Source organism: Anarrhichthys ocellatus, unplaced genomic scaffold, assembly GCF_004355925.1.
Source record: "Anarrhichthys ocellatus isolate YVR2014 unplaced genomic scaffold, GSC_Weel_1.0 scaffold3, whole genome shotgun sequence".
Classification (NCBI taxonomy): Eukaryota; Metazoa; Chordata; class Actinopteri; order Perciformes; family Anarhichadidae; genus Anarrhichthys; species Anarrhichthys ocellatus.
Window position 1 is genome coordinate 17,122,105 of NW_022280033.1, and position 11,167 is coordinate 17,133,271.

The window sequence follows — 11,167 nt, forward strand, 5'->3', positions numbered from 1 at the left end:
TTCTAGGATCCCCCGGTGCACACACAGGTGAGGGGCCTGCGACAGTTACCTCCCGACCCTGGCAGACGCCTGTCGGCTCCGGCATGTATCACCCAGCCATTCATCTGGAAGAGAGCGGCACAAGCGGCCTCGCTCCACCTGCCACAACACACACACACATACGCACACAAGCGTTCCCAATCATTCCCAAGGTGTTACATTGGCGCAGCACAGTGTTCCCATTAAGCAAGTGGGCAGGAAGGACAGAAGGGCATGTTTTGCTTACAATATGAGAGTACACACTGAACAAATTCCCTTTACTCATTTGAGGCAAAGTTGACTTGAGTATGTTTGCTGTTTTGCAGAAACACTCGCAGCTGCGTAGTGCATCTGTGGCTGTCTAATGTTGCACTCAGCAATGGGTTGTTTAAGGTGAAGGATACCTTTTAAACACCAAATCCCCTGAAGCCCATTGCAACAATATGACTCTTTCATGGAGTTCTTCAGGCCTTAATACAGTATTCAAGCTGTGACTATAGACCGTCTTTTTTGTAGGATAATCCATGTTCATGGGATTCGTTGCTGATAATAAAATGCTAAAATAATACCACCACCGCAAATGTATCCTATTCTTACTGTTTATTTATCAAGACCACAATGGAGATGCTGGTCGTTTTTGGGTTATCCTTGAACATGAGTCTACCGTGAGGCTGTACTAGCTAAATGCTAACATCAGCATGCTAACATGCTCACAAGGCTAACGTGCTGACATGTTTACCTTTTTACCCTTTTACCATGTTCACAGTTTTAGTTTTAGTTACTTTAGCCTGTTAACATACACAAGTTTAGTTCAGTTTAGCAGTTTAGGCTGAGGCTGATCGAAATGTCATTTGTTTGGCAGGTATTACCAAAGTATAGGAGGAATTCAAATGTTTGCCTGATGGTGGGGCTATATGGAAAATAAAGGGATCGCCAAAGCTGTCACAAGTCAGGGAAATTCAATTTCTGCACTAAATTTTATGGTAAGGATCCAACCGTTGAATCAAGAAAATTTCACTCAATACCGCAAAAGTCAACCTCATGGGAGCGCGAGAGGAAAAGTCAGGGGATTGCCAAACTTACAAAGATATGTCAATCTAAAACAAAGTGGTGGACCAACTGAAAACAAGCTGATTTGTAAATCTTCCTTTTTACTAAACTAAACTAAACTGAAGTCAGCAATCCCGTCATCCTCTTCTTTTTTTTTTTTTAAAGGGACAATGTGTGTTTGGCGGCATCTAGTGGTTTGGTTGTCAATTGCAATCAAATAAATTCCCCTCCGCTCACTCCTCCCGTTCCAAAACTGTGGTAAAGCAGTTCGCCTCATTCAGAGGCTATCCTTATGATAACAACACTATTTTAGGAGCAACAGAAGTCAGGCGGCGGCTGGCGTTACCATGGTTTTACTGCTGGTCACGCTACCGTAGTTCTACCAGCGCGTCGGAGAACTACGGTGGCCTTCGGGTAACTTAATAACATAAAAAGGCTCTCTGATTATACCGTATTAAAAGCATATTATGAATATTGTATTCCATTTCTGCTAATAGATTATTGCTTAAAAGCATGTTGACAGGGGATTCAATCGAGCAACCATCTGGTTACACAGTCTGCCACCTTAAATCTGAGGCCCAAAAGAGAGCTTTCTTTAAAAAACTGCAATGTAATGTGCAGCACAGTTTGCTCAAGGGCCAACAGTATTTTTAGTACATTTTATTTTTGTTACACAGAAAAAGCACATGTTGCTTTGGTTCTGACATACTATAAAGCAAGGCAAGTCATTTAAAACCCGCGACACTAACAAGTTGCTTTAACTAATGGCTACAGTGAGTCACTTATCACTGCATGTCTTTGATAACTGCCAACCTCGGGCGTAATTAAAGGTTTGAGGGGTGGTCTGGAGCAATCTGCTGTAGATGTTTTGGCTGCTCCTGTCATCCTAGAAGCCTCTAATGATCTGTCTGGGATTGTGATTGATGAAGCACTTAGCATCGAATCAAAGCACAAGGAACGCTTGCTGCTTGCTAAGCTGTTTGCAAACTAACAGCAACTGTGTTTGCACGATACGACTCTATTATGGCAGTGTCCTTGATGTGAATTAACGACCTCGGTGTCAACATTGGAAGCAGAACCAAATGCACATTACGAGTTGACTGACATGGCTCAGCAGGAATACATAAGCTATAAACAGCGTGGGTCAGTGAATCGGGCTGCGTCTCAATAACATGAAGGAGTTGGCTTCTTCTTCCTTTTTCATTCCACACAGCCGTGCACACCTGGATGAAGCCTCATCACTAAGAAGCTATTTCTAAAACCATCAAGGTGGCTCCTTTGCGGCCTGAAAAAGAAAAATGCTTTAATTCAATGCTTGCAGTCAAGACATCACCCAGCAGCAACGGAGTGGTTATAGCTCAAATGCAAGAAGCCTGCGGGGAGTGATGCATACAATATCGCCAACAATATTGTACACTAATCCAACCCACTGAAGCCTTTTTACATCTGGCTCGATCAGAAAAAGAACAATGAACATAAATCTAATGAGATCAGGGACCCGGAAACCGACATGTTTCCCAAAATACACATTGGATTATCACAAACACAAAAGGCTCAGAAACAGATAAATGTGTTTTCACACATATTTTACCGCCTCCTTGTTTCTTTTTTTCCCCCTTTGTGATTACTTATTCATTTGTTTGTTGATTTATTTTTCATTGCCTCGGGTGCAAGAGGGCATGTGTTTGATGTGCTCTCACGGCAGTCTTTACAAAAGGGGAAGGAGGGCTTCTGCTGCTGCATTCAGGTCAAAGGGAGGAGAAAGAGACACGTCTTCATATTCGCGGCTGCATTTTAAAAGCCTCTGATTAATCCTTTGAGGTGATGGAAAATAAAAAAAAGGTGAGATCATGGCTAGGAATGCAGAGCTCATTGTAAAAACTGTCTGTGTCGGCATGTGTGAGTGGTGCCGAGAGGAAGCACATCTTCCACATGCTAGCTGACCTCTTGCTGTTCTGTAGGAGAAGCAATGGTAATAGAGAGGCACTGGTGCAGCGTTTCAGAGCTCTTTTTGCACTGCAAAAATGCCTTATCATGTGCAAACATTTTAGATATAAGCTTTGTAATGCTTGAAACAGGAAAATCAACTGTTCACTCGATGATTTTTTTTTAAAATTAGTCAGGATCATAGACTGAATATATGAATGGACAACCTACCTCCACTTCCTCCCGCTGTGCAAAAATGATTCCAAAATATCCCGGATACGGGAGCGGCCATCTTCAGATTTTGACCTCATTTGGGGCAAGAGTCTGCACAGTGGGGCCGTGGCATCAAGGTCTCACCCATACACCTGCCCAAGCCAATCAGGAGACTAGCAGGGCCACAGCTTGTTAGTGTGAGAGCCACCGAGCTGCTCTGTTACTTAGCATCATGGTCGCTGTTTGGCTAGAAAGACAACAACTAACCAAGATATCTCTAAGAATATATCTATGATCAAATGAGCCCATATAATGTATAAGAAGTGAACAAAGTCACCGTGACGTCACCAATTGGTTTGCGGACTGCTGTTTTGAAGCCTCGCGTTCAGTATTTTGGCCTTCACCATCTTGCCTTTTTGTAGTGACTCGAGTTGGTGGAGCTCAGCACAATTGAACGCCGAATTTTTTAGGTGACCACAATGTTATAATTCACTTTTAGGAACTGAAAACCCACTGTGACAGGGTTAAAGTTGTAATATGAAAACACGGACAACTCCCAGACCGGACAACTGTTGTGGTAGCGACCTGTCAATCACAAGGTAGCCCCGCCCTAAAGCATACCCTGATTTATGGTCTATTTTAATGGGACCATAATTTACAAAATGAACATCATGCTGAATTAAAAAAAGACTAGAAACTAGCAATTGAGACCGTAAACTCATGTTTCAATGTTTACTGAGGGAATAAATTAAGCAGAGTCATTTTCTCATAAACTATATGTATATACCGTATATATACATATATACATCCCCATCAGTAGAAAAAGATGTTGGAAAATATCTGATTCTTGAACACAAAATCAAAGGTACTAGCCTGTGTGCATGACATTAACTACTCCAAACATCCAATCACCAAAATGCTGTCCCATGCGACACTAACGGAAGGTGGAAGCACAAGATGACTGTGTTGAGAGAACTGAAAACACAATCTGCAGCTTAAATCAATACATTTTTGAATTCTAGGTGGATTTTGGGAGGTTGAAAAACTATGTTCTCAACTGGCCATAATGTACACATTGTTACATTATCCAGGACAGTCCAATGTTTCGAATGAAAGTAACATGGACGATGTCATTAAAAGGACATTTTGGGGGAAAAACACTCCAAGAACCATCACTCCCACTCTGAACTCCACAAACACTATGTTTGCTACGACCTAACTAGACACCAATCCGCTTTTTTTGGCGCCACTTCACACTCAGCACTCGTTTTATTCCCATATGTCTGAGTGCTGATACAGCATATAGACTTTGTGAGGCTCCAGTCACTTCTGTCCCTCAGCCTCTTTTATCCCTCAATCCTCCCCAGCAGCTCTTGTCTATTCAAATCAAGGGCTGGTGGAGCAGTGCCAGAAGGCATTTTACTTTGGAATATGAAATCTACTCTCCTTTGGGTGTACAGTAGAGCCCCGAGTCCCCCGCTCTGATCCCTCCACAGCCCAACAACAACAACAGTCAGAGTGCACATGGCAGAAAGCGTCTCATTTCACTGCTGACTTATAGCATCCCCGGGCACCCAGGAACCAAGTGTCACACAATTGCTATTTCCAGCCATGGCAGAGAGGGGGCAAAAGGGACCAGACAAAAGCAAGAAGGTCTCTCTGAGCTCCCTTGAAGTCTGTCAGTCTTTTTGCCCCCTTCATCCCCTCAGCTGCAACCCAGCAAGCGTTTAATGTTTAGTGCCTATTTCGTTCATTTGTCTTCTTTTTTTTCTTCTTTTTTTCAGGGTTTCATAGCTGTGGCACTTCATAGGGGGGAAGGTGACATTTTGACTCCGCTAATTTTTCATTGTCATCCCCCGTCACTGTCTGGACTCCATTGTTTCAAGCGCTCTCCGTGAGCCCACTCAAAGGATGGATGAGGTTCTTATTTTTAGAATATTAATTTACGTTACACAAATGAAGCATGCTTCGCAAGTGACTCGGGCACCTTCCTATTGCTAATTCATTTTCAAAGCAGCTGCTGTGTGCTGCTCCATTTTGCAGGCGAGTACAGAGATGTGCAGATAAAGCGTGTTCAAAGGGATAGCACAGACTTCAGACGGAGATGATAACATCATCTCAGTCCCCCTGAAGTCTTCTGTAAAGTGAACAACTTAGCCTTTGGGGTGGTTGCTAATCCGCCTGGCCTTGTGGCGGCTATAACAGGTAAATAAGCCAAACGGAAGGCCGGGAAGGAAAGGAGAAAAGGGAAATAAACAACCTCTCAGCATCGCTTCTTGAAATCTATTCCCAAACTTTGTGCTTTTACTTTGAACACTGGAATCTGTTTCAGACCTAATACAAATGTGAGTCTTGTATTAGCACTTTCTGAGCAGTGTGTGTCTACAACACGTAGAAGGGGACAGCTAATTGTATGTTGATTTGTCAGATACCTGCTTAATCGGAATGCGGCAAGAGAAAATATTATCCAAGAGTTTTGTGTGAAAGCAGATGCAAATATCTGAATTTAGTACGTTTGCTGCTTACCTGCATGAAGCAAGATACGTACCCGCTGTCTTATCAGACTATGTCACAAAGTGGAGCTGCAACATAGAAGAAGCTCCCGTCATCACTCCTCTGTGGGTGGTTTCACATTTATGGCATTTGCCAAAACGAAATTCTGGTGTCAGGTGTGATGACCGGTGTGAAATATTCTCTCCCTCCTGGAAAGGAAGTATTAAGACTTCACAGTACAAAAAAAAACAGAGCGCTGGACTCACCGATGTTAGACCTTATGGCTCCCAGTCCCTTTGGTGTCATTTGGTATCGTAAAGTGTCACAGACCAGCCAGGCTGCGCGCAGTTTACTGATGTTGCACTGCAGGGTTTTGGGGTTATTGAAGTTCAAACCGTGCTCATACTTTTATCTGCTGGAACTTTATGGACTCGATTACAGACGAAAAAGTGAAACCCTCAGTGTGAGACATTTGCTGTGTGCTCGGTTGCCCAAATCCACTGAATGTTCAGATAAATCATCAACTTTATACTAATAATCTGAGGTATTCACATGTGAAATGTTAATGTTTGTTTTAGTATTTTCTATCGTCCATATTATATAATAAAGCAGTCCACACCCAGTCAGTTTCAACCACCCAGTGTTTGGTAGATTACGTTGCAAATTGTCCTGGTGCAGGTTCTCCCTAAGACTTTATTACAATGGCTTGAAATAATTTGCCCCAAATCCACCCAGGGGAGTGTTTTCTTCTCAGTTATGCAATTTGACCTCGCCCGACAGAAACCGAAGGGGTCGGCATTATCATGCATACAAACGAGTTGTTCACTTATGCTCCTCTGCACATCGCTCATTGATTCAGAAATTGGGAGCAGTTTACATACACACACAATTATAATGAGTTTCCCGCCTCAGCCAATGGCAGAGGACGTGCATATGTGTGTGAGTGGTGGCCGGTAATGAAGGGGTGTAGCTGGTCAACTTCAACACAGCCTTGTTAAAAAGTCAATTAAAAAGAAACAAAAAGGGAAAAAGGGGAGGGAAAGAGCTGTTTCTCCTCAAAGCTGTTTTTTTCGATTGCAAGGCAGCCGGGCAGCCTCCTCGAATGAGTGCAAGGATTATTTATAGGCAAAGCCCGGCTCTCTGAAGGGAAAGACGTCCGAGTCCGAGATTATGACTTTCTTTTCTGTGGAATTCAACATCAAACCCAGCTGTACAATTTCACACTTGCTCCCCAATCTTCTCCAGTCCTCACAAGGAAAGAGTTTAGAAGTGAACCAGAATTGCTAAGCTGTGTGTCAGGTTGTTTTTTTTAAACTGCATGGACATATTCTAAAACAAACAGACTCTTTAATTGTTGAAGCTGTGTGTGCTGCATTTTCAATTCAATCAACCATGTGGCCTCCGTTGACATTTACACGGGCAGCGGAAAGGGCGACTTGGACAGAACGAACGGATCTGTCAAAAGTCTTCCTCAGTCCGAAGTGATGTGTTTTGGCCCCATGTGTTACTTCCAATCATATATTCAACGCTGCAGCAATAATTCTCAATTATTTGTTATTTCGCTTTTTCAAGAAAATCAAAGTGTAACTGTGCAAAGACTCCATGTCCCCTGTGACAGAACCAAAAGTGAATTCATCCAAACTCTGCTGCTGTTTCCTGCCACCTGCTGTCCACTGCCTGTCCGTTCATCCTCAGTCCTCTCAGACTTCTGCACTGGCATGTTGGAAGAAGGAGGAGAAGCTGCCAACAGTCAGGCTCAGCTGGACTGTGGATGCGCACAGGGAGGCTGCTCCTCTTTAAGGGCATGGAGGTTTTGTTTATCACACCACTGCTCAGTGGCCTGTCCTCAGTGAGGCTCTCTTTAGTTATTCTGCTTTGATGTGCTGACTAGATGGGACAGTCTGAGGCTTCTGACCCAATTTTAATTTAGCAGACCATAAACAATTGCCGGCGAAGCAAAGTTTTATTTCCTCTGAACTTTTTGGGAGGTTATCTCAGGACGCCTTCTTTCCAAACCCCAAAGAATGGAAGGTTATGTACCCTTACCGAAGGGTACATAAATATAGCTTTTTGTAGCATTGTTATGTACCTTTTGAAGCGCTTGTATAAGCTGTTTTAAAGGTCCAGTGTTCAGTATTTAGGGGGATTTATTGGCAGATATAAAACAGTTTTGATAATCATGTTGTCATTAGTGTGTAATCAGCTGGGACTACAGCCTGGTCTCACTCCCAGGGTGTCAAATACCAGCACAAGGCACGCGTTAGCATCTTTATGGGACGCACCAGGCTTTAAACTAACAATGTAAACCCCTCCGCGTCAGTATTAGACTGTCAGAGCAATGGACTGTCATGTCTCGCCCCGTCGCCCAAGTTATGTTTTTCTTATTTTAGCAGTTATCTTTATTTCCTTTTTTTGTTTTTGTGTCACTTACCTCTCGCCTCGTTTCAGATAACTTCACTCCCTGCCTTTGTGTGTGTTGTCCCAAGCACTGTGATTGCCTGCCCTGCCTGCCCTGATTGAATCCACCTGTGTCTAATCACCTACACCCCCCCCCACCCCACCATTTCACCATTTCACAACATTAACCACGCACAACTGGGCTTCGTTATACTGACCCTGGGGGCTTCTGCCCAAGCGGCAAAATATGACAAGTAGGAATAAGATCCTGTCTAAACTAAGAATCATTGCGTTATTTATGGCTAAGAATGAGCCCTTCATATCTACATACAGATACGGTCCACTTCACAGAGTCCGTCATGTTGCACCACCCTGTTTCTACAGTAGAACGGACAAACCAAACTAAAGCAAAACATGGCTGTCTTTTGGTGTGTTTTAATGCCTTTGGCACCAGATGAAAGGGGGTCCCCAAAGTTGCCGATATTAAAATCCATGCTACGGTTTTCAAGACATTTAACTCAAAGCCGCAACTCTCACCCTGTTGTTGTTGTTTTTTGTTTGTTCTGGTGAACTTCGCAAGATGTGCTTACTCTTGCTCAGAGTAACTGAACACCAGGATGAAAAGCAATGATTTATGGGGACACACCCTGGAGTGCACTGGAAGTCAGTAAAAACAAGTTTATCAGCTGCTGTTAAATTGCTCTTCATATACAATGTGTTTTTTTTCTTGTGTATATACTGAACTTATTAAAGTTATCTGGCACCTGTCCGAAAATTGTGGTTTAATGAGTTATCTGGTTAACTTTTTGTCATTTTATAATTTTTCATCACACTTTTTATTTTTATCATTCAACATAGCCACATTTTGTTTCCACATGTACATTGTTTGATGATTCTATCAAACCAGCCATCGCATAAAAGGAGAGAACTTGTAATATTGCTTGCTTGAATGTTACCTTCAAAGAGCACCGTATATTTCAAAACTCGTTTATGCCTCTTTCAGTAAATGGAGGGTTGTGAAGTGAATATTCAAACCTTGAATGTTAAAAAGTATTTTTGGCACGAGGAAGCTGTACTATTCAATCGATTAAGAGATAATCACTATATCACTATAATTACAAACTCAGATTTTGGCCCACGTTCTGAATGAATTAAATAGATTAAGAGTTAACCCTAACCTTGGTGGGATAAAATAAAGAGCAAGGAATAGATTCAGTATCAGTGCTGAAGATGTGAACAGGCACATTTTAATTGAAATACAGATGATGATACAGAGAAGTACTTCAATGGGAAGAGTGTGGCACTGCATCTTCTAGTGTAAGCCGTTTACTCTCCACTGGGACCTCGGCAGATGTTTGAACTCATCCTCCTGTGAAGGGGTTAGATGAAATAGCACAAGAACCTTCACTTTTGCAGGCTGGTTATTATGATAAAAAAAACTTCCCCAGTGCTGCTACACTATTTATAAATCCTAGAAATGCATCCACAATGCCTTCGCAGTGAAAAGCATCCCAGAGGGTCAGGGTTACGCAACACATTCTTCCTGAATTTGACTGAAATATGACTCCACTTAAAAAAACCTCCTTTTCCTATTTTTCTTACCGTTATATTTGCATATCCTGAATGCACATTTTTGTCTTCCATTTGGTATCCTGTTTTTATCTTTTGATGCACAAAATGCATGTCAAGTTGTCATCCTTAAGATTTCCATCCTGGTTGATTTGGCACGCCCCCGTGGTTACCGTGGTAACAGCAAGTGCAGTTTGACACTATGGTGAACACTGGCTTTGAAGATAAGTCTGTCAGAAATACAACAGAAGACCAAACTGGTGTATTATGGTCCAGCCAAGCAAATTCACATTGTTTAAATAAAGATGTCGATCAATGATAACTGCATCAGTGATCTGATGTCATGCAGTGGTTTTCCACACAAAACCAGGGCAGTGTGGAGTGAGATGCCTTGCTTCCACTACTCCCTTCCCAAAATGAAGATGCACGTTGACAGATTCTGATTGATGATTGCAGTCAGTGGTAAGCGCAGTGAGAAATGCATTTCCTGTGGCTGCTTTTAAAAGAAACGCCACCTCATGTTTTACCACTCGGATGCTTTTAATGTCAAGCAGCGGCTGTGGGAAAAATTTGGGTAAGCATCAGCGGTAACCGTAACAGCTCTGACACAGTGTAATGAAAGTCATTTGTAACCAGTGAGACTGAGATATGAGATTAAATGATGCTGGATTACTTAATGTGTGGCAATCGTTTTTCTGTGAATCCCCTACACCCCCAAAAACCTCTGTACAACATGTAAAGACATTGGATGGCGATTGCAGAAAAGGTGCTGATCATGTTATGTAAAAGATGCATTATCTTATCAGATATGTGCTAATTTGTATACAGTAATCTGAACATCGGATGAAGACAGGTTCAAAATTCTAGTTTCATTTTGTTTACGTATTAGAGTCAAAGGGAACTGAGGGAATTTTGCATATTTCTTTGTATCCCTCCAGAAATCAGAAAATAATGTCGGCCATACAAAAAAATACTTTTCGCCATGTTTTTATGAACGAAATGTTGTTTGAATTAGGCTATGGATGATGTTTGAACCAACCCTCCTTTTAAAACCTTTAGAATAAAGAAAGTTTGATGAATGTAAGAGCTACTGAAGTGGAGATTTCTGGCTCAGAGTCTTTAAAGATATGTTTTGTAAAATGAGATACATTTTGAAGACACTTTGACACTATTCACTTGGTGAATAGGGTCAAAAGCTGAACTATCACCACAACACTTCCCCAGTTGATTGCTTACATGAAGACAATTATTCTTTTGTATTAAACACTTCATGAAATTCTATATTTCAATATGCAAATGAGGCCTTATCTAATATTATCTTTTGGCGAATTTAGGAGAAATCTACAGACGCAAACAGACAAAGTAGTAGAATAAACAGCTAAATGTGTTTTTAACATGTTTGCTTTCCACCAGTCTGAATTCTGGAGTGCATGAAAAACGATGTTTTTGCCTGTAGTGTCTCACCTGAATGAATTCAGCTTTCATTTCTTTTATCCCTGAG